Genomic DNA, 20,394 nt, shown 5'->3' on the forward strand with positions numbered 1-20,394 from the left:
ACAACTATTTCTGCTGTTGCTGTCTTGCACGAGCAGGCGGCAAGTCGTAGCCAGAACACTTCCAGTGTTCTTGTTTTGGTCACCAAACCTAACGTTAGTTTCCTGAAGCTCTCCATTCATGTCACCAGTCAGTTATCTTCTTCGTTCTCATGAACTGTCAATACCTACCTGGTCATGTGCAGCTCCAGATGCATTGCAAGGCTCCGAGTCAGTGGACGAGCTGGACTCGGAACGAATCCACCCGCAACACAAAAGAGTTTGATTCATCGTTTTAGTTAGTTAAAGGGGTACATGCTATGTTAAATTTCAGGAATATTTTCTCTTATAACACGTCTGTCCGTATATATACACTGAAGAGCCAAAGAAATTGGTACACCTGCCTAATATTGTGTCGCAGAAGTATCGCAACACGACGTGGCATGGACTCGAGTAATGTCTTGACGTAGTGCTGGAGGGAATTGACACCATGAACCATGCAGAGCTGTCCATAAATCCGTAAGAGTACGAGGGGGTGGAGATATATTCTGAACAGGACATTGCGAGGCATCCCAGATATGCTCAATAATGTTCATGTCTGGGGAGTTCGGTGGCTAGTGGAAGTGTTTAAACTGAGAAGAATGTTCCTGGAGCCTCTCTGTACCAATACTGGACGTGTGGGGCGTCGCAATGTCCTGGTGGAATTGCACAAGTCCGTCGGAAAGCTCAATGGACATGAATCGATGCAGGTGATCAGACAGGACGCTCACGTGTGTGTCACCTATCAAAGTCGTATCTCTGGGTCCCATATCACTCCAACTGCAGACGCCCCACACCATCACAGACCTTCCACCAGCTTGAACAGTCCCCTGCTAGCATTCAGGGTCCATGGATTCATGAGGTTGTCTTCTTACCCGTACACGTCCATCTGCTCGATAGAATTTGAAACGAGACTCGTACGACCAGGCAAATGTTGGTATTGACGGGCCCAGGTGAGGCGTAAAGCTTTGTGTCGTGCAGTCATCAAGGATAAACGAGGGGGCCTTCAGCTCCGAAAGCCCATATCGATGATATTTTGTTGAATGCTTCGCACGCTGACACATGTTGATGGCCCAACATTGAAATGTACAGAAATCTGCGAAAGGATTGCACTTCTGTCACTTTGAACGATTCTCTTCAGTCGTCGTTGGTCCCGTTCTTGCAGGATCTTTTTTCGGCCGTAGCAATGTCGGAGATTTGGTGTTTTACAGGATTCCTGATATTCACGGTACTCTCGTGAAATGGTCGTACGGGAAAATCCCCACTTCATCGCTACCTCGGAGATGCTGTGTGCCAATGCTCATGTGCCGACTATAACACCACGTTCAGACTCACTTAAATCCTGCTATCTGGGCAGCAGTAACCGATCTAACAACTGTGCCAGACACTTACTGTCTTATATAGGCCTTGCCGACAGCAGCGCCGTATTCTTAGTGTATACGTATCTCTGTATTTGAATACCCATGCCTGTACCAGTTTCTTTGGCGCTTCATTCTATAACTTAAAGTTCCCTGCCGCGTTTTGCTGTCTGCATGCGAAAGCTAATCTCTGAAGTTACTGTATGTATTTTGATACGGTTTTCACTAACAGGTAGACTGATTCATGAAGAAGTTTTGTGTACACGGGTTGTGCCTCTAAGAGTCGTCAGGCTCATTTTCACTGGTGTTTCGGCAGATATTTGCAATTTCGTTTCTGGATTGTGTATCTGGAGTCAGCCCATACAGATTCTGTTCATTACGTTTTTCATCCGATGCCTGCTGTACACTGAAAGCGTCTGTTTGTTTCCCATTACGAAGAAAATGATTTTTAAAGCGGAATTTTGCGTGCCCACTCGACAGAGCGTCCCAAATTAGTCTCTACAATATTTCTTTTATCGATATTTATTAACAGGGACTACAGAACGCGAAGAATAAACGTTACTCTAGCAGCGACAGCACCGCCCTGGCCCATGATGAATGCTACTGGTGTGTAGCAGCGCTGCTCAGTTGCTGGTGGAGTACAGGTTATTCTCCGTGTTTTACTGTCCCTGTCGATACATATCGATAAAACAAATATCGCACTAGACTAATGTGGGAGCGCTTCAAAAATGGTTCAAATGGCTCTGAGCATTATGGGACTCAACTCCTGTGGTCGTAAGTCCCCTAGAACTTAGAACTACTTAAACCTAACTAACCTAAGGACGTCACACACATCCATGCCCGAGGCAGGATTCGAACCTGCGACCGTAGCGGTCGTGCGGTTCCAGACTGTAGCGCCTTTAACCGCTCGGCCGGAAGCGCTTCAATCGTAAACTTTTGAAATGTTGACTTAAAAATTTGTCTTGTTACAAATTACAGCGCTGAGCATAAAGTGATCCGCAAATTTTTATATTGCTTATTTAAAGTTGAATAAACTAAAAGCAAAATTTTGAACAATTACGTGTTTCTTCTCCGCCCATTTGTCATGAGAAAGCAACATAGATCAGTGGCATTAGCACTGTTTCTCACTATGTACATTTCTGATAATTAAAATTGCAACGCCAGTAAGACGGCATAAAATTAACACTTAATTGGAATGAAGTGTATTTACTATACGCAAGTCATTAGCTTTTTAGCGCAGCAGCAGAAAGTAAGTTGGAGTAACGCCGTCTACAGTCTTTGTAAAAAAATGACTACTCAGGGGTTTCTCATTCAGAAATCGCATTTAGATTATGGTTCTTTGTGAGAAGAGCGCGTTATGCATCTTATAAGAAAGGAAACGTCTATCATCACTCTTCGGAATCCGACAATGGCAGGATCGTGGACTATCGAGAGCGCCGTTTCCCATTCTGCTCTGTTGCTGCTGGCATTGGTCGGGATCCCACGACTGTCATGCCAATATGGAATCGGTGGCTACAGGAGCGCCATAATCAACGCCATGCCGGATCTCAATTGCCGCAAGCGACTAGCGCTTGAGAGGACAGACATGATATTTCTACCTTCAGGATCGTTGAGCGAATCACATACTTTGATCAGGGGACAGGATGGCTTTCGGCTAGACATAAATCCTTAAGGACAGCGCGACGACGTTTGAAGCACCATGAACTGTTAGTACCGCGCCCATTGTCGCAGCTTCTCTTGATGCGGCAGCAGCGACACACACACAGAGAGAGAGAGAGAGAGAGAGAGAGAGAGAGAGAGACGGGCCGATGGTGGTGCGCCCTTTAACGACACTGGATACAATGCTGGTACCATGTCGTCTTTCAGACGAGATACAGTTGTTTGAACATCATCACAATGAGCGTAAACTTGTGTGCAGGTTATGAGGAGAATGAACGTTGCCAGAGTGCATTCATCCTCATCATACTGGCCCAGCACATGATGTAACGGTATTGGGTGGTATTGGGTACTCAACAAGATCACCGATGATTCGCGTAGCTGGTAATTTGGACAATACCCGTTACATTTTTGATGTATTATGGCCTGTGGCTGCGCCCTATTTTCAAGGTCTTCCGATATATTTCAGCAAGATAACACATGACTGTATGTTGCCCTTTGTACTCTGACCTACCTCTGTACAGAGGGTGTTCGGCTATTGCCCTGGTCCGTAAGTTCTCCAGATTTCTCACCAACTGGAAACATCAGATCACGCGCTGCCGAGAGACTGGCATGCCACCACACTCTAGCAACTACTGTTGATGAACTCTGGCCTAAACAGCGTGGAACGACATACCCATATTGTCGTCCAAGCTCAGTTCGTCTTCTTGCCCAGCCGGGCTAGGGCCACTGTTGCTGCTAGAGGCAGCAGCTCAGTGTACTAAATTTCGCCCGCTCTATCCCTCGATATTACCTTGAGATTTAACTTCGTTCTAAATTGTATACGCACAGTAAGTAAAAATTAATTATTTGCTATCCTTCCTGGTGTTGCGATTGTAATGGGCTGTGGTGAATTTCCTTTTAATTTTATCTCACGAATACATTAAGCGTCGCGACAGGTAGCAATAGAGCGTACTTAAAATGGACCATTCGAGTTCTCAACGAATGTAAGTATAATAGATTGCCACCACACCGACTGTATGCGCCCTTATAAATCAATGTGGCCCGACAATAAAAGCCCTCAAAAAAAATTGTCAAGAAGATGTCGGTCATTACCCGACAGATATAGTGATTAGCGGTGTACTATGCATCTGAAAAAGTCGGTGCAAGAATAACCGTTTGAGTAAGATGGAAGATATCATGGAGCAAAACGAAGAAAGGGGAAAGGGGAGGGGGGATATTGCGATGAATCTCCGTCGTCCCAGACGCCATGGAAAGGATAATTTTTAGTGGTGGTATCTTTTTATATCTGAAGCCAGGCACGTAGCGCCGCGCACACGGAATACGTAACTAGAGCGAAAACTTTTAATTGCAGCCAATATCACGTATTTGCTATAGTATTTGTTTAAGGCTGTGTCAGCGCAAACGGCGGCGGAGTCTCGCGTTTCGTTGAACGAATAGTAGATTATAAAGTACGTACATTAAGGGAAAACTTGCTCCGTGATAGCTAAAAATGGACGAAGTAATTATGCGACTAGCCGCTGCCATGTAGTCGTCATATGATGGTCGAAAAAACCTGAAGGTGGAGCCGCAATATACTGACATAAAACGAGTTAAGAATTCGTATAATACAGTAGACTCTCTTATAAAAAACAATCGTAGTGGGGCCGGCCAGAGTGGCCGAACGGTTCTAGGCGCTACAGTCTGGAACCTCGCGAACGCTGCGGTCGCAGGTTCGAATCCTGCCTCAGACATGGATGTTTGTGATGTCCTTAGGTTAAATTAGGTTTAAGTAATTCTAAGTTCTAGGGGACTGATGACCTCAGAAGTTAAGTCCCATAGTGCTCAGAGCCAATCGTAGTGGGATGTGTGTATAAAAATCCTAGTTCAATATCGCAAACATTCCTCATTGACGAGCCATCTTCAGATCAATAAAAAAAATATATTACTTAATTCAGTGTGTATCAGCCACCAGGCATCACTCATCGCTATAATCTGTTGAAGTGAATCGCTGTTATTGTTATATACACACCAAAATAAATGGTCGGCATGGTTATATAATTTACAACGTTAGCCATGTGCCACATATGGATACATGTCTGATACATGGCTAACGCTGTAAATTATGTAACAATGATGACGGCCTACTTTAGTTTGTACACAACAATAAGAGCGATTCAGCTCAACAGATTATGTCGATGTGTAATGCATGGTGGCTGATACACACATAATTAAATAATAATTTTTGTTGATCTGAAGATGTTGCATCAATGAGCTGAAACTGGTCATCAATAAAGGAATTTTCTCGATCTTGAACCAGGACTTTGATTCACACATTTTAACGTAACAGATCGCCCGTCTCCTTGCTTGGCAATGTCAAACAAGTCTTATTAGGAATAAAAAACTAAAGGAAAACTTAATAAGCTAGTTTGACATTAATTAAGAAAGATAAAGATGGCAAAGATTCTGAAGCTGAGAGCAAAATAACTAATAGGCCCAACTTACAGTTAAAATTATGTGGGTTGTTTGGCCGCGTCATATTTCTTCATACAATCGACCTTTCGACCCGTCTTCTAGGATCTTCTTCACGATGTTGTGGTGTCTGCTTTAGATCGAGCACTGTCGGAGACCAGTGTGGCCTTCTAGTATAAAGCGGAGTTCACCCGCGCTTGTGCTCGAGAAGTTGGGTTATTGGGTAAAAATCTTGGGCTACCATTGGCGGGCCGTCTTTATTGTGGAGAAAGAGAAGTGTTCCCGCTAATACCGAAGAAGGGGGTTATTCGCTAAAGTGCTTATGGCTTCCATTGGTGGGCCAACGTTGGTTGGAAAGGGATTTTTCCCGCACCTATGCTGGTGAAGAGTTACTGGTTAAAATTCCTCCTGCTGCTGTTGGCGGGCCCACATCATTGGCTAGAAGCAAACAGTCAGAGCATGAAGAGGGGAAATGTTTATCCAAAATACGTGTTATTGTCCGCAGAGGTGGCTTTCAGGGCGTTGTCTGTATTGCTCGCACGCTGCGCCCGCTTATTCACTTCCTTGGTGGCGGGGAGCCACGATGCCCGAGCCTATAGCCGCACTCTCTTATTGAAGTTACATGCGTTCTTAGAAATTTCATTCGCTTTTCGAACTTTTCTTCTATAAATATTGGTTTCCTGAACTAGCACGCGTACTTCATTGAAATCGATTTCAAGGCTAAAGTTCTCGTGATGTTCCTCCACCGTCGATTTCATGCTTTGTTTTAGCCGCATGTGCCTTTAGTTTTTCCTGAATACGCTCTTTAACAGTCCTTCCTGTTTCTCCTATATATACTTTGCCGCAGCAACACGTCATTCCATAGAAGCCCGCAGTGTGGAGGCACTCAGGTGCATCAGTTTTCCGTCGGAAAAAGTCTTATTTCTAAAATCACACATGTGTGAGACTCTGTAGAAGTGGACCATAACAAACTGTTAGTACAAGTTCTCCCAAATTTCTCCACCGATATATATAAATATCTGTAATCAACAAAAAATTGCGCGTTTCTTTATTGTCGTAAAGTCAAACGAACAAAGCAGAACCTCACACATCAAAAACGTAACGAAAAAATGGCATAGTATGCAGAAGCCATGTCGGCTGACGATGGGCAGTTCTGGGGAGTTTTGAAGAGAGCCATGGCGATTACCAACACAGTCACCAGAGCAACAGTTTCGGATGATTCGATCTATTCGACTTAATGAATAATACCGCGGGCAACGCTGAAGACACCATATTGAAGTGGAGCAATACTTTTTTTTAATTTTGTCCCAAATAATAATATACAAACATTACACAAATGTTCTGTTTCTCACTAAAGTCGCCTCACACAATACGGGGCGAGTCAAAAGTTCTTGGACACCTTCATAAGTTGGAAGATTAAAAGGAAAATTGAAATGTGATGATGGGACCATAGGTTTGATGTGGGGCCGCAACTTTTGGAGTGAATGTCATTCATGGCCGCCATCTTGAAATATGCCATTTTGGATTCAAGTCATTTTTTTAAAATGGGAAGGGGGTGTATGACACATCAAATAACACTCGCTTGAGCTATGGAATTTAGTGGTGTAATTTGTTTTTGTCTGTCTTGTACAGTTTAGAGGTTATTAATGTTCAAAGTTGGGAAATTACCTTCATACCGGTTGCTACAACACATGTTCTGCGCATCGTCCATCCCGTGCAATGCACAGCTGTAGTCGCCGCAACCACTCTGACTGCACACGGAGGAAAGTGTCTCCTGCAATTTGGTCGCAGGTGTGTTGTATGCGTTCCTCCAGGTGTGTCAAATAATCACGGATGCTCTCAGCATACACTATCTGCTTACGATGTCCCCATAGATAAAAAACAAGGAGCATAAGTCAGGGGATCTGGGCGGCCACTCCACGGGACCTCGGCGACCAATCCACTTCGCTGGCAGTTGTTCCTCCAACCATTCACGGACACCAATGCCATAGTGTGGAGGGGTTCCATCGTGCTGGAAATAAGATGGGAAGATGCCGTGAGCGTTCAGTGTGGAAGGGAACACAAGGTCGTGCAGCAGCGTCAGATACTGTAGTGCAGTTAAGGTGTTGTAAATGAAAAACGGGCCCAATGATGCGGGTGTCCCATATGCCACACCACACCATCACCTTCGCTGGACTATGTTCTCGAATTGGGGCATCCCAGTTCGGATTTGCGTTACTCCAGTATCGACAATTATGTCGTTTAACCTCCCCGTTCAAAGTGAAATACGCCTCGTCGCTGAACAGAATGCCCTTGGCAAACGAAGGATCCAGTTCGTGTTGTTCAGTAGCCCACAGGCAGAACTCCAACCGGCGATCAGGGTGATCCTCGTTAAGTCGGTGTTGCTTCTGCAGCTTGTATGGATGCCACTTCTTGGTGTGCAATATCCGGACAACGGAGGTTTGGCTTATTCCACATGCGAGGGCCACACGACGGGTACTTCGTTTAGGACTTTTCAAAAACGACGCAACAGCCACAGTTGCAGTTTCTTCATTGGTGGCAGTCCGTGGTCGCCCAATGCGTACCTTATCGTGAACAGAGCCCGTCTCCCGGAATTTGGTGATCACGTGAACCACAGTGCTGTGCAATACCGGGTCTCTGTCTGGTTGCCGTCTGTTGTAATCAGCTGCTACTGTTCGGTAGCTGCGTTCCCCTGATATAAGGATGATTTCGATCTTCTGTTCACGTGTCAGACCCATTTTAGGTCACCTGGAACAAAGAGAGACATGAGTCGGTATCAAGGTAACTTTGAACATTAGTAACTTCTAAACTGTACAAGATAGACAAAAACAAATTACACCACTAAATTCCATAGCTCAAGCGAGTGTTATTTGTTGCGTCATACACACCCTTATCATTTAAAAAAAATGACTTGAATCGAAAATGGCGGATTTCAAGATAGCGGCCGTGAATGACATCCACTGCAAAAGTTGCGGCCCCACGTCAAACATATGTTCCCATCATCACATTTCAATTTTCCCTTTAACCTTCCAACTTATGAAGGTGTCCAAGGACTTTTGACTCGCCCTGTATATGAAGCTGTGTAATTGCAACCTTGGACAAATCAGTGAGCACATCCGTAGGAGCTGTGGATTTGAGAATGTGCTAATGAGGGTTCGCCTTTTATGCCAAAACAATAAAATAGACAGATCTCAGTTTGGTAGAAAAATCTTAAATTTTAATGACGTTAGAGATATTTACAGTGTAAATTATTGCATCTGCGTCATCCCGTCTTGCACACTAGTGGGTTTCCCTTCGCGGAAGGTAGTACAGTTCGAGACAGACTCTGCGCGCCGTGGCAGAATAGTTTGCGCGGCAGAGATGCCAGACACCGTGGAGAGGCAGTCGGCGCACTGCGCCTCTGTGGTGGCTGCCGTCTGTTTGAAGCGCACAGATCTGTTTGCCTTGAGACGGAGCGTTACGCGATAGGGCACTGTGCAAGCCATCCCGCGATAAGCGGCCGCCCGCACTGTGCGGCGCCGTCTGTCCGAGTTCGCCGAGCGAGCTGTAGTACTCCCTGCATCTGCCTACGTACCAGGGCCTCAGCCAAGCTGACGGACGCCCACATTACGTCAACATACCCAATCATTTAAACACGAGACCCACTGGTCTATGGTTAAACAGCAGTGTTGTTTCGTCCACAAACGCTGCGGTCTGACCCATTTCCGATTAGTCCCTATACCCCCTTGACTTTGTACAACTGGGGAAATCTTGTTTCATTGGTATCCTCTGATTCCCCTTTCTTCCTCTGCCTAAACTATGTTGTACAAATCTTCGGTTAAGACGGTTGTGCTACGGTGAAGTAACTGACGACAGTGCCACTAAAGCAGAGTTATTAAACACGGTTTTCCGACACTCCTTCACCAAAGAAGACGAAGTAAATATTCCTGAAATTCCAATCAAGCACAACTGCCAAAATGAGAACCGTAGAAATAGATATCCTCGGTGTAACAAAGCACCTTAAATCACTTAATAAAGCCAAGGCCTCCGGTCCAGATTGTGTACCAGTCAGGTTCCTCTCAGAGTATGCTGATAAAATAGCTCCATATTTAGCAATTATATACAACCACTCGCTCACTGAAAGATCCGTACCTAAAGACTGGAAAATTGCTCAAGTCACACCAATACCCAAAAAGGGGAGTAGCAGTAATCCGCTGAATTACAGGCCTATATCACTAACGTCGATTTGCAGTAGGGTTTTGGAGCATATACTGTATTCGACCGTTATGAAGTACCTCGAAGAAAACGATTTATTGATACATAGTCAGCACGGGCTCAGAAAATATCGTTCTTATGAAACCCAACTAGTTCTTTATACTCGTAAAATAATAAGTGCTGTCGACAGGGGATGTCAAATTGATTCCATATTTTTAGATTTTCAGAAGGCTTTCGACACCGTTCCTCACAAGCATCTTCTAACCAAACTGCGTGCGTACGGAGTATCGCTTCAGTTGTACGACTGGATTCGTGATTTCCTGTCAGAAAGGTCACAGTTCGTAGTAATAGACGGAAAGTCATCGAGTAAAACAGAAGTAATATCCGGTGTTCCCCAAGGAAGTGTTATAGGCCCTCTATTGTTCCCGATCTATATTAACGACATAGGAGACAATCTGAGAAGCCGTCTTAGATTATTTGCAGATGTTGCTGTCATTTAGCGTCTTGTAAAGACATCAGGTGATCAAAACGTCTTGCAAAAGGATTTAGATAAGATATCTGTATGGTGCGAAAAGTGGCAGTTGACCCTGAATAAAGAAAAGTGTGAAGTTATTCGCATGACTACTAAAAGAAATCAGCTAAGTTTCGGGTACGCGATAAGTCACACAAGTCTGAAAGCTGTAAATTCAAGTAAATACTTAGGGATTACAACTAAAAATAACGTAAATTGGAACGATCACATAGACAATATTGTGGGTAGAGCAAACCAAAGACTGCGATTCATTGGCAGAACACTTGAAGGTGCAAAAGTCTATTAAAGAGACTGCTTACACCACGCTTGTCCGCCCTATCCTCATTGCTGTGCGATGTGGGATCCGCATCAGGTGAGACCGACGGACGACGTCGAAAAAGTACAAAGAAGGGCAGCCCGTTTTGTATTATCCCGAAATAGGGGAGATAGGGTCACAGACATGATACGTGAATTGGAGTGACAATCATTAAAACAAAGGCGTTTTTCGTTGCGACGGGATCTTCTCATGAAATTTCACCCACCAGTTTTCTCCTCCGATTGCGAAAACATTCTGTTGCCACCCACCTACATAGGGAGAAATGATCATCACGATAAAATAAGAGAAATCAGGGCTCGCACTGAAAAATTTAAGTGCTCGTTTTTCCCGCGTGCTGTTCGAGAGTGGAACGGTAGAGAGACAGTTTGAACGTGGTTCATTGAACCCTCTGCCAGGCACTTTATTGTGAATAGCAGAGTAATCACATAGATGTAGATCAATGCGTTCTGTGCCATTTACAAGTCGTATTTGAAAACATTCGAGAATATTTGTAAAAACAATCTTGAGTTTTTTTCCTTGATAAATACATTGATGCGAAAGAGACAGTTGATGTCCTGAGACCATCACGATGTGAAAGCGACTACTTCCAACACTCTTCACTCCACAGTGGTTCTTCAACCACTATAGTGCGCCACGGGGGAACAAGAGAAGCACCAGACAATACAGCCAGTGATTAGCGGTGGTGGATGGTTTTGGAGGTATCATCAATTACACACACACACACACACACACACAGTACTTACGTTTCTTCGGACTGCGACTGCTCTAAAAGGTAAATACAGAGAAGAGACGTCACTCGAAGGTTACCCTGGTTTTGTATTTCACTATTTGTGTCTGTGTGCGGCTTCCGCTTCCGATCGTTATTGCATTGGTTCTGACTTCGTACAGTACAGCAGAAACATTGGGAAGTGGAGCCATTGACGTTGGTTCCGACGTCACTGTATGTCTGTCCAGACACTAGGTGGTAGATACCATTGAACAAATATTTAATACCACGGACCAAGTGTTTTCTGTTCGATTATCTATGTTACCTCGTATAGGACAATGCAGCATGCGAGTTAACGAGTTCCGTTAAAGTTTTCAGACAGCGTATTTGATTTTGTTTCAGTACGGTTGTCCATGTTACGTGGAAGTTTGAATTGGCGAATGTGCAACTTTTTCAAGTCATCTGATACCAGATCACTCCTAGAGCGATTGTGGTATTTTCGGTTCCACACTGTAAGAACTGAGGTTGACAATTTTTTTATGTTTGTTCTGTCTAACGTTATTTCGACCAGTTATTCATAAAATAACTTTTTTTTTAATTATTATTATAACGGTTAGTCTCACACTGCGTGTACCGCAGTTGTGACTATCAGCCACTTTCGGACGGCTACCTAATTGTACAGTGTTGTCCCTAGCGTTCGGGTAACTCAGACAGTTTATCCAAAAAAGTAAACTTTAACGTGACACACTCGCGACGTGGTGAGTGAGTGGTTGCGCAGTTATCAAACACTATTTTTATACAGTGATTCAGGCTTTCTGTAAGCCAAGGATGTCGGAAACTGGTCGCGTGGAGGACACTGTGTTGAAAAAACGGAGCAACTTCGTTTCACTGAGGTGCAGTAAAGAAAGCAGTTCACTTAAGATTTCGATGTGACACAGGAGTAATTATACTCGAGCTTATTAAATTAATATAGAGTACAAGTGTGCGTAATACAATTTTTATGTGTGCAGTAGGTAACACTGACAAAATCCGTAGTTGGTAGGAAACGACTTTCCACATGTAACTTGGAAAGTCCGAAGAACCTCTCGGTAGTGTGTCATGGCCGTCAAGAGCCTGGTCTTCTTGCGAGCGTACGTTTCCGTGACGATCACTGCCAGCAATAATGTACTTTGGTTACATTCCTGCCAAGTCGTTATGCAATATCGCGGAAGAAACTTCCAGCTTCTCGTAGCCCTATTACACGCTCTTATTTAAACTCAGTGACGTGTTGATCACTGCGTCTTTGTCGCCGCATGGGCAGTATTGACTTAACATCAGCTCACCACGTCCTATCTCAAAGGTAACGAACGCTCACGATCGTTACCGCGTCTAAAGCAAATCTGATTTGCGTCATCATAGTGGCGCTTTACCAGCGCCACTGTTATGCAGCTGGTGCGAAATCTGAATAGACATAGTCTTTCAGACGTAGAAACATGCCTGCCAACTTTAGTTTATGTAGCACAACTCCTCCTTGGTGAAGCGATTTTTTTTCAGTCAGTTTTTCGTAACAGTTATTCAAGGTTTCATAAGACATTTTTCATAAAGTAAATACAAAAAAGAAAATTTTAAATATGTATCGCCGCCTTTCTTTCACGTGACTTGTTCGTGTCAAAGAGCTAGCGAGACGGAGGTGAGCCAAAGTCGGATCGAATCCTCGTGGTAGAGTATCGACCATTGGCCTTGAACACCAGCCAGACTGAGTATAGTTTTTAGGCGGTTTTCCACAATCTTTTAGTCAAATGCTGGGATTGTGCCGAATCTCTGCCAAAGAAAAAGCTAAACGAACGAGTTAAAATACCGATAATACGGAACGAAGTTTATACTATTCGCAGACACATGGCGCACACGACTTCCTTCCATTAGAGAGTGTACACACACACACACACACACACACACACAGCACACAGAGAGAGAGAGAGAGAGAGAGAGAGAGAGAGAGAGAGAAGGAGGGGGGGCGATTTTGAACTCGAAGCTGATTGGCTGCGAGCTCAGGGCGCCATATTTTTAACCGTCTTTTGTTTACTGTAGCTGGAGAAGTGTGCTCGGTTCTGTTGCAGGCCGAATTTAACGCTCCCAATACCTATTATGTGACATAATTATTTGCAGAAAGAAATACAGTAGGTTTTGGCGCACTTCCGCTGTCCTTTCGTTTTCGTAATTTATCATCAATACAGAATCATGTCATAAATCGAATGTGCGGCGATGATTGACACATTAGCATTCTGACACCAGTTTTTGTAGACTAAATTTTGATTCACGGGAGATTTAATTAATTTAACGTAATTTTTAAGTTCAGTAAAGAGCAATTCCACGGTGTTCCGTTACTGAAAGTAAAAACAGTAGCGAAGATAGTTTCATGACATTAGTATTCCCGATAAATGAAGAAAGACGCAAACAATTGGTTATTAAAGCAACGCAGAAAATGAGATTCGTAAAACCGACAAATTATTCCTGCTGTGGAAGTATGTATTTTGTGCTGTTTTTGTCATTAATAGTCTAATCAACAACATTTTGTTGTACTAATGTACCAGGAATATTCAGCTGTACGATTTGTACGTTGCTAGCACAAGAACGAATAAAAAAGTCACATTTTTAGTATTACTGTTTTCATACGATGATTTTAGTTGTTGGCCTAAAAAAATAGGTAAAATTTTTCACTTAGTACGTAATACACACTTGTAAATGTGTATTTCGTTTTTGTCTCAGTGGTTAAATTGTATAGGGCCCATCCAAAATAATACCAAGACCTCGGGTTCAGTTTTCAGTCAGTTCCATCTTTTCCTTCTTTTCGATTGTAGCTTTCTTCGTCTATGATAGTGATTTGTTAAAGAGAAAATTTGATTTGCCTATTGTGACATATGCCAATAGTAGTACACCCATGGACTGTGTGGCTGATCCCGGCGGAGGTTCGAGTCCTCCCTCGGGCATGGGTGTGTGTGTGCTTGTCCTTAGGATAATTTAGGTTAAGTAGTGTTTCAGCTTAGGGACTGATTACCTTAGCAGTTAAGTCCCATAAGATTTCACACACATTTGAACTTTTTTTTTTTTGGTACACCAAATCTACATGCCGCACATTTTTATTGACAATCACACGACAAAGTATTGACTATGGGAAGTAAAGGGCAAAGAATATAAATCTGACGATTGTTATTCTGTTAGCGTGTACAAGATGGATAACCAATTACCTGTTATGTATTACTCTGTGGAAATATTTTTTTTTCGTTTCCGAAAATCAAATTCTATGAAGTTGTTTGTTTTCTTCGGTTCTTTATGTTTCAGCTACGTATTGCTGAATTACCTCATGTAAGAGAATGTTATTAGGTCTACAGTGTCTCACTGAAATCATATGCGGGTGAAAAATAGATATTCAAAGTACTAATTTCACCGATGAATATCGCAGCAGGAAATGGCTTCAGAACATCTGAAATAAAACAAATGAATCTTTATTTGTTGGATTCCGTTATTTCAGAACGTCTAGAAATCCAATGAGTGGCTATTATTTCACTGTTCTTAGCGTTCGTTCTATAACACTCTCCTGGCATACTAATACTAGTGATTGCACACTGTAGAATTGCCCCGTTACCAGAATTATTATTTTGACCGTGATCGTGTATGACAAAGTAATCGGACTGTACCTCTCTCTCTCTCTCTCTCTCTCTCTCTCTCTCTCTCTCTCTGTCTCTGGGCTGGGCGGTGGATGGGCTGCCAGGGTTACAAAATCCCTCTCTCGGCCTAGAGCACTTACAAAAACAGTCAAGAAATGACAAAACATAATCACAGACGCAAACATTTAAAAATATTTTAAAATACAAGCGAGAGATGGTTACAAATGTACGAAGCGGTTTTCTTCGTTTAAAGTTTAAAAAGGAAATAAACATTCTGACAGTTAAAGATAAAAATACAAAAAACTGGACGTTTAAAATGAAACGGCAACCTTCAATAAAAAGAAGCAATACGCTCTCACTAAAGAGTCCGAAGGACATGCGCTGGGTGAAGAAGCCGTGGGGAGATTAAACATTTGGATGATGGTGGGTATAAATGTATGAAGCTGTTGGGTGGTGTCCATAGAAAAAGGATAGCTGATAGAGTGTGTACTGGGAAAGATGCAAAGGAAGGATGAGTCTGGTGGGTGGGCGGGGAAGGAGGAGAGTATAATGGAGAGGTTAGCGAGAGGGCGACGCCTGATGTGGAGTGGAAATAAGTGGGAAAAGCTATAGCTGGTAGTATGGATAAATATCTGAGCGGATTTCATTGATTGGGAGAGGGGAGTCGGTGACGTTGTGTTGGGTTAGGATATGGAGTGTGTGTAGGTATAGGGATGGTGGGACGTGTTTGTAAAGACGAGACATCGTACCAGGGTTGGTGATGAGAGGGGAGACAGTGGGGTTATTGGAATGCAGTTTGCGGATGGTATAGGAATTGCAGAGGTGTTCGATGAAGGCAGAGGAATCGGACTGTACTTAGACACATGGCGAATATTGAAAAGAGCAGAGTTATTCGAGCGAGAATCGATTAATTTGAACCCGAGATGGCTGTAAAACTTCATTAGTGAAGGACAGAAATTTGGATATAGTTACCAAGCTGCTATTTTAAGTAACATGAGCACTAATAGTTATCATAGACTGTGTGTAAACCTTTACATTGCACAGAACGTGAGCTATTCATGGAGACCCTAAATCTTCTATAGATGAAGTAACATAATACAATTTATGACTTTAATAGCACAAATAGTTCACTATAAATTAAGTTTCGCACGAACATTCACTATGGCTTACTGGTTAACTGATTATAACATGGGGGGGGGGGGGAGTCTTAAGCTGTTTTTTCTCACAGCACATATCCTGATCAGCTCTTTCAATAATAAACAATAATTGCAACATACATAAAAAGGAATATGTACACGAATTCACCTTTTATGAACCTGTTATACAGATATGTCTCTTACTGTAGATTGAAATTAAGCATTTTTTTACCTACCACATGGAACACTTTACCCGAAAGACTATTTGCATAACTAAATCCTATCGCTCAAAAGAATTATCAGTTCTTTTAATTATTGTAATTTACCGTTTAAGTACTTTCACTTTCTCATAAAAGGTTAACTCGGAAAATTCGTGTAGCAGGAGTAGGCTCTTGATGTAATATGCTTTGTGAAATATCTTCTTGGCGTCGTAAATGCAGATTTTAGAGCAACCAAATAAATGCTATGATACACGTGCTAGTAACAGTCCACAACCGTGACATAATTACTCCAATTTTCCAGAAATCTTTGCCTCATTGATAACCCGGGATGTTAACTTTTCGAGAGCTAGCCACTGACTGTCTGTGCCACGAAGAGTCCTGGCATCTCTTCACGCGACTTCACATTTTACATATCCGCCCAAGCCTTTTCGTTGAAGTGGGACTTACCTCGAGCATTTCTGTCGTGTACAATTCTACATCCCCTAATCGGGAAGCAGAACATAAAGTGATATAGCTTCAAAAAAGACATCTACAAACTATATCCAGATTACATATTATAGGAACTTACCACAAATTTCCAATTTTGTTGTAGCCATATAGCGTTTAGGCACGTTCCTAATAACAAGCTAAACGTGCTGCTTTGGTGTCACATTTGCGATCTCTGTCCTGTTATAGCCGATAGGCGACTGGATATGATGTTGCGACGCTACCTAGTTGTACATCCACCGCGAAGTCTGGAAGAAAACTAGCGATTACCTGAGAATTGGCCACTCTTTCTTCGCAAAGGCTCTCTATCCTGCATTAGGTTAATTGAGGACAGTGGCGACAGGAAGGGCATCCGAACCGAAGTCAAAATAAATTAATTCACCAGATCAGGAAAAACACTGAACCCCTTTGAAAAGGATAAATGCTAAAAAACAGATAGATATAGGTGGATAGAAAGGGAGAAAGAGAGAGAAGTATAGAGAAAGAATCGAATCAGAGGAAACTGAGTTTCATGTGACAATTTGACTAAAAGAAAGGACAGATTGACAGGACATTTCAAGGCATCAAAGAGAAGTTAATTTGGTAATGGAGGGAAGTGGGTGTGTTTGTGTGAGGAAGGAAGGATTATATTATAGAAACGGAGCAGGGCTTGAACAGAGTAAACTGGCTGGCTGCAGTAGTTATGCAGATACCCTATTTGATCGAAAGTATCAGGAAATTCCTATGCAACGCAGAATTGACCACTAGATGTACGACGAGTAGCCGACCTGCCAGTATTAAAGGAGGCGGGGAAGTCTTGTGTCGTCAGCAGACAAGCATTAACAGCAGAATGGATCAGTCAGGAGAGCTCAGAGATTCGAATGTGTTCTAGTCATTGGAAGTCACTTGAATAGCAAATCCCTCAGGGACATTTCAACCCTTCTAAAGCTTCCCAAGTCGAGTGTTCGTGATATGATAGTGAAGTGAAAAGGCGAAGGAGCAATCACAGCTAAACCAAGACCAAGCATACTTCATCTACTGAGAGACAGCGGTCGTCGAACATTGCCGATGGTAGGTGCAAAAAATCGCATGAAATCAGGAGAAGAAATTACTCCCGAGTTCCAAAGTGCTACCAGCAATCCAGCTAGCACAACGACTATGCATAGGGAGTTAAAAAGAATAGTCTAAAGTGGTCGAGCACCTCCTCATACGTATCACATTTCTGTAAGCAACGCTAAGCAACGCTTTAGGTGCTGCCAAAAGCGACGCCGCTGGACAGTGGATGATTGGAAACGGGTAATTTGGAGTGATGAATCACGCTATAGCCTCTGGCAATCCGATGGAAGGGTTTGCGTTTGACGAATTCCTGGAGAACGTTACATGCCGTCATGTGTCGTGTCAGCGGTGAAGTGCGGAGCAGTGAGTGTTACTTACGGTATGAGGGTGTTACTCATGGTTAGGTTGTGGTCCTCTTTATTGTGTTTAAGGAAACACTAAATACGGAAGGATTTGATCAGATTTTACAGCATCGTCTACTGCGTAAAGTACAGAGAAAGCTCGGAGGCGATGATTGTGTTAGTGTGTCAATGCGTCCTGCCGTAAAACAGCACCTGTGAAACAATGGTTTGTGGATAGTAACATTCCTCAAATGGACTGACCAGAACCCCGACCTGAACCCTTTGGAACACCTTCTTGATGAGTTAGTACGTTGATTTCGCTCCAGACCCCAGCGTCCATCAGCACCTTCTCTGGTTTCGGCTGTTGAAGGAGAATGGGTTGCCGTTCCTCCACAGACACTCAGACTTCTCGTGAAAGCGTCCCTTGCAGAGTTCAAGCCTACAAAAGGGCAAGCGGTGGATATATACACATTATTAATGTCCACTAATAGGTTTCCATATACTTTTGATCAGGTAGTTTATTTAGAGACTGTCCATTATAATTATCTGGGCTGTTATGCCGTGGTCGGTTGACGAATTCTGTGTCAATTCCCAACGTTTCGTCCCCGTCTGCGGAGGACATCTTCAAGGGGGTCTGTAGCTCGATGGAAGATCCTAAACACACCCACTGGCTCGCTACTGACTGCCGCTAAATTCCGTGTCCGCGCGCTCCCGCGCCGAGGCGTGACGTCACGTGTTTTGAAAACGTCAGTGCAATTGGCCGCTGTCCGCTGCCATCGATTGCCGTTGCCATCACCCAGTAATGGACGGGTGGTACACATCTTCTTCAACACCGGCGTCCATATACCGTTTAATTTCACGCCCTCTTCCTTTCGATTGAAATTATTACGGTGTTTGGCGATTTCGATTGCCTCCCTGTAGAGCCTTTCGTAATATCATCTTTTGGCCTCTAGTACTTGCGTCTCCTCGAAACGAATCTGGTGGTTACCTGGCTGAAATGCTCCTCAACAGCTGATCGTTCCGTTTCTCGTCTTCTACAATTGCCCTTGTGCCCTTCCAAACGTTTTGAAACAGTTATTTTAGTGGTACCCACATAAACGTCTCCACAGCTGCATGAGATCCTATACACTTCAGTTTTTCCAATGGTTTGCGAGCGTCCTTGGCAGGCTTAAGGTATTCCTGTATCTTCCTGGTGGGCTTGTAAATTACGGTAATATTCCGCTACGTCAAGATCCTCACTATTCTTTCCGTTGCATTTTTAACAAACGGCAGGAAAACCATAGATTTTGCAGTAGCCTGTACGTCACTATGATTTCTGCGTGGCTGCCTCAACGCACGTTTTATTTCGGCGGACGAATATCCGTTCTTCATTAGTGCATTGTGGAGATGTTCCATCTCAGCGTCGAGCAACTCAGGTTCACAAATATTTCTAGCTCTGTCCGCTAACATCTTGATGACACCCCGCTTCTGTTGTGGGTGGTGGTTCGAATCCCCGGTGCAAGTAATGGTCCGTGTGCGGTGGGTTTGCGGTATACTGAGTGGCCCAAACTACCATTTTCGTTTCTAAAAACAAGCACATCAAGGAAATGTAATTTGCCGTCTACCTCTTCCTCCATTGTAAACTGAATTCTCGAGTTTATACTATTCATATGTTCGTGGAACCGGCTTAGTTCCTCCCTGCCATGTCTCCACAGCACAAACGTGTCATCCACGTATCGGAACCATACATTTGGTTTTTTGCTGGCAGTACCTAAGGCCTGTTCTTCGAATTTCTCCAAAAACGTTGGCAATTGACACAGAATTCATCCACCGACCACGGCATAACAGCCCAGATAATTATAATGGACATGACATTTCCGGCCTTGAAAGTCTACATTTTAGTATTTAGAGACTCTCAGGATACAGTAGAGAGGAGTACGATGTCAGTAGTCAGTATAGTCTTCGCCAGAAGACGACAACAACAACAACAACAACAACAACGACAGCGTTGTTGCTGCACGAGGCGTGAGTCAGTAGTAAGGCGGGAGGAAAACAGCCGAGCGGTGAGTACAGAGATGGGCAGCCGGTGTGTCCGGGAATGCGCTGCGCACGGGAGCGCGCGAGGAATGTGCTGTGTGGCGGGCTGGATGGTCGGCTCGCGTCGCACGCCGTGTGGCGGCCTTTGTGGGGTTGTGCGTAGCTGCGCCTCTGGGTGCGTACGCGCGTCTCATAGCAGCAGCTACTGCACGCCGTCTGTCATGTGTAATTACATCGCCCCCGCCCGCCGGACGTTGACTTTCCCACTCTGCCGCTGTGGACATTGC

The 20,394-nt window shown here is 43.7% G+C and overlaps 1 protein-coding gene across 3 annotated transcripts in view; it reads left to right on the forward strand.

Moving 5' to 3' along the window:
- The window catches only part of LOC126092210 (mesocentin-like), a 619,468-nt gene that overhangs the window by 270,200 nt on the left and 328,874 nt on the right, over window positions 1–20,394 (forward strand). The gene's annotated exons all lie outside the window — the stretch shown is intronic.

Source organism: Schistocerca cancellata, chromosome 7 (genome assembly GCF_023864275.1).
Source record: "Schistocerca cancellata isolate TAMUIC-IGC-003103 chromosome 7, iqSchCanc2.1, whole genome shotgun sequence".
Lineage (NCBI taxonomy): Eukaryota > Metazoa > Arthropoda > Insecta > Orthoptera > Acrididae > Schistocerca > Schistocerca cancellata.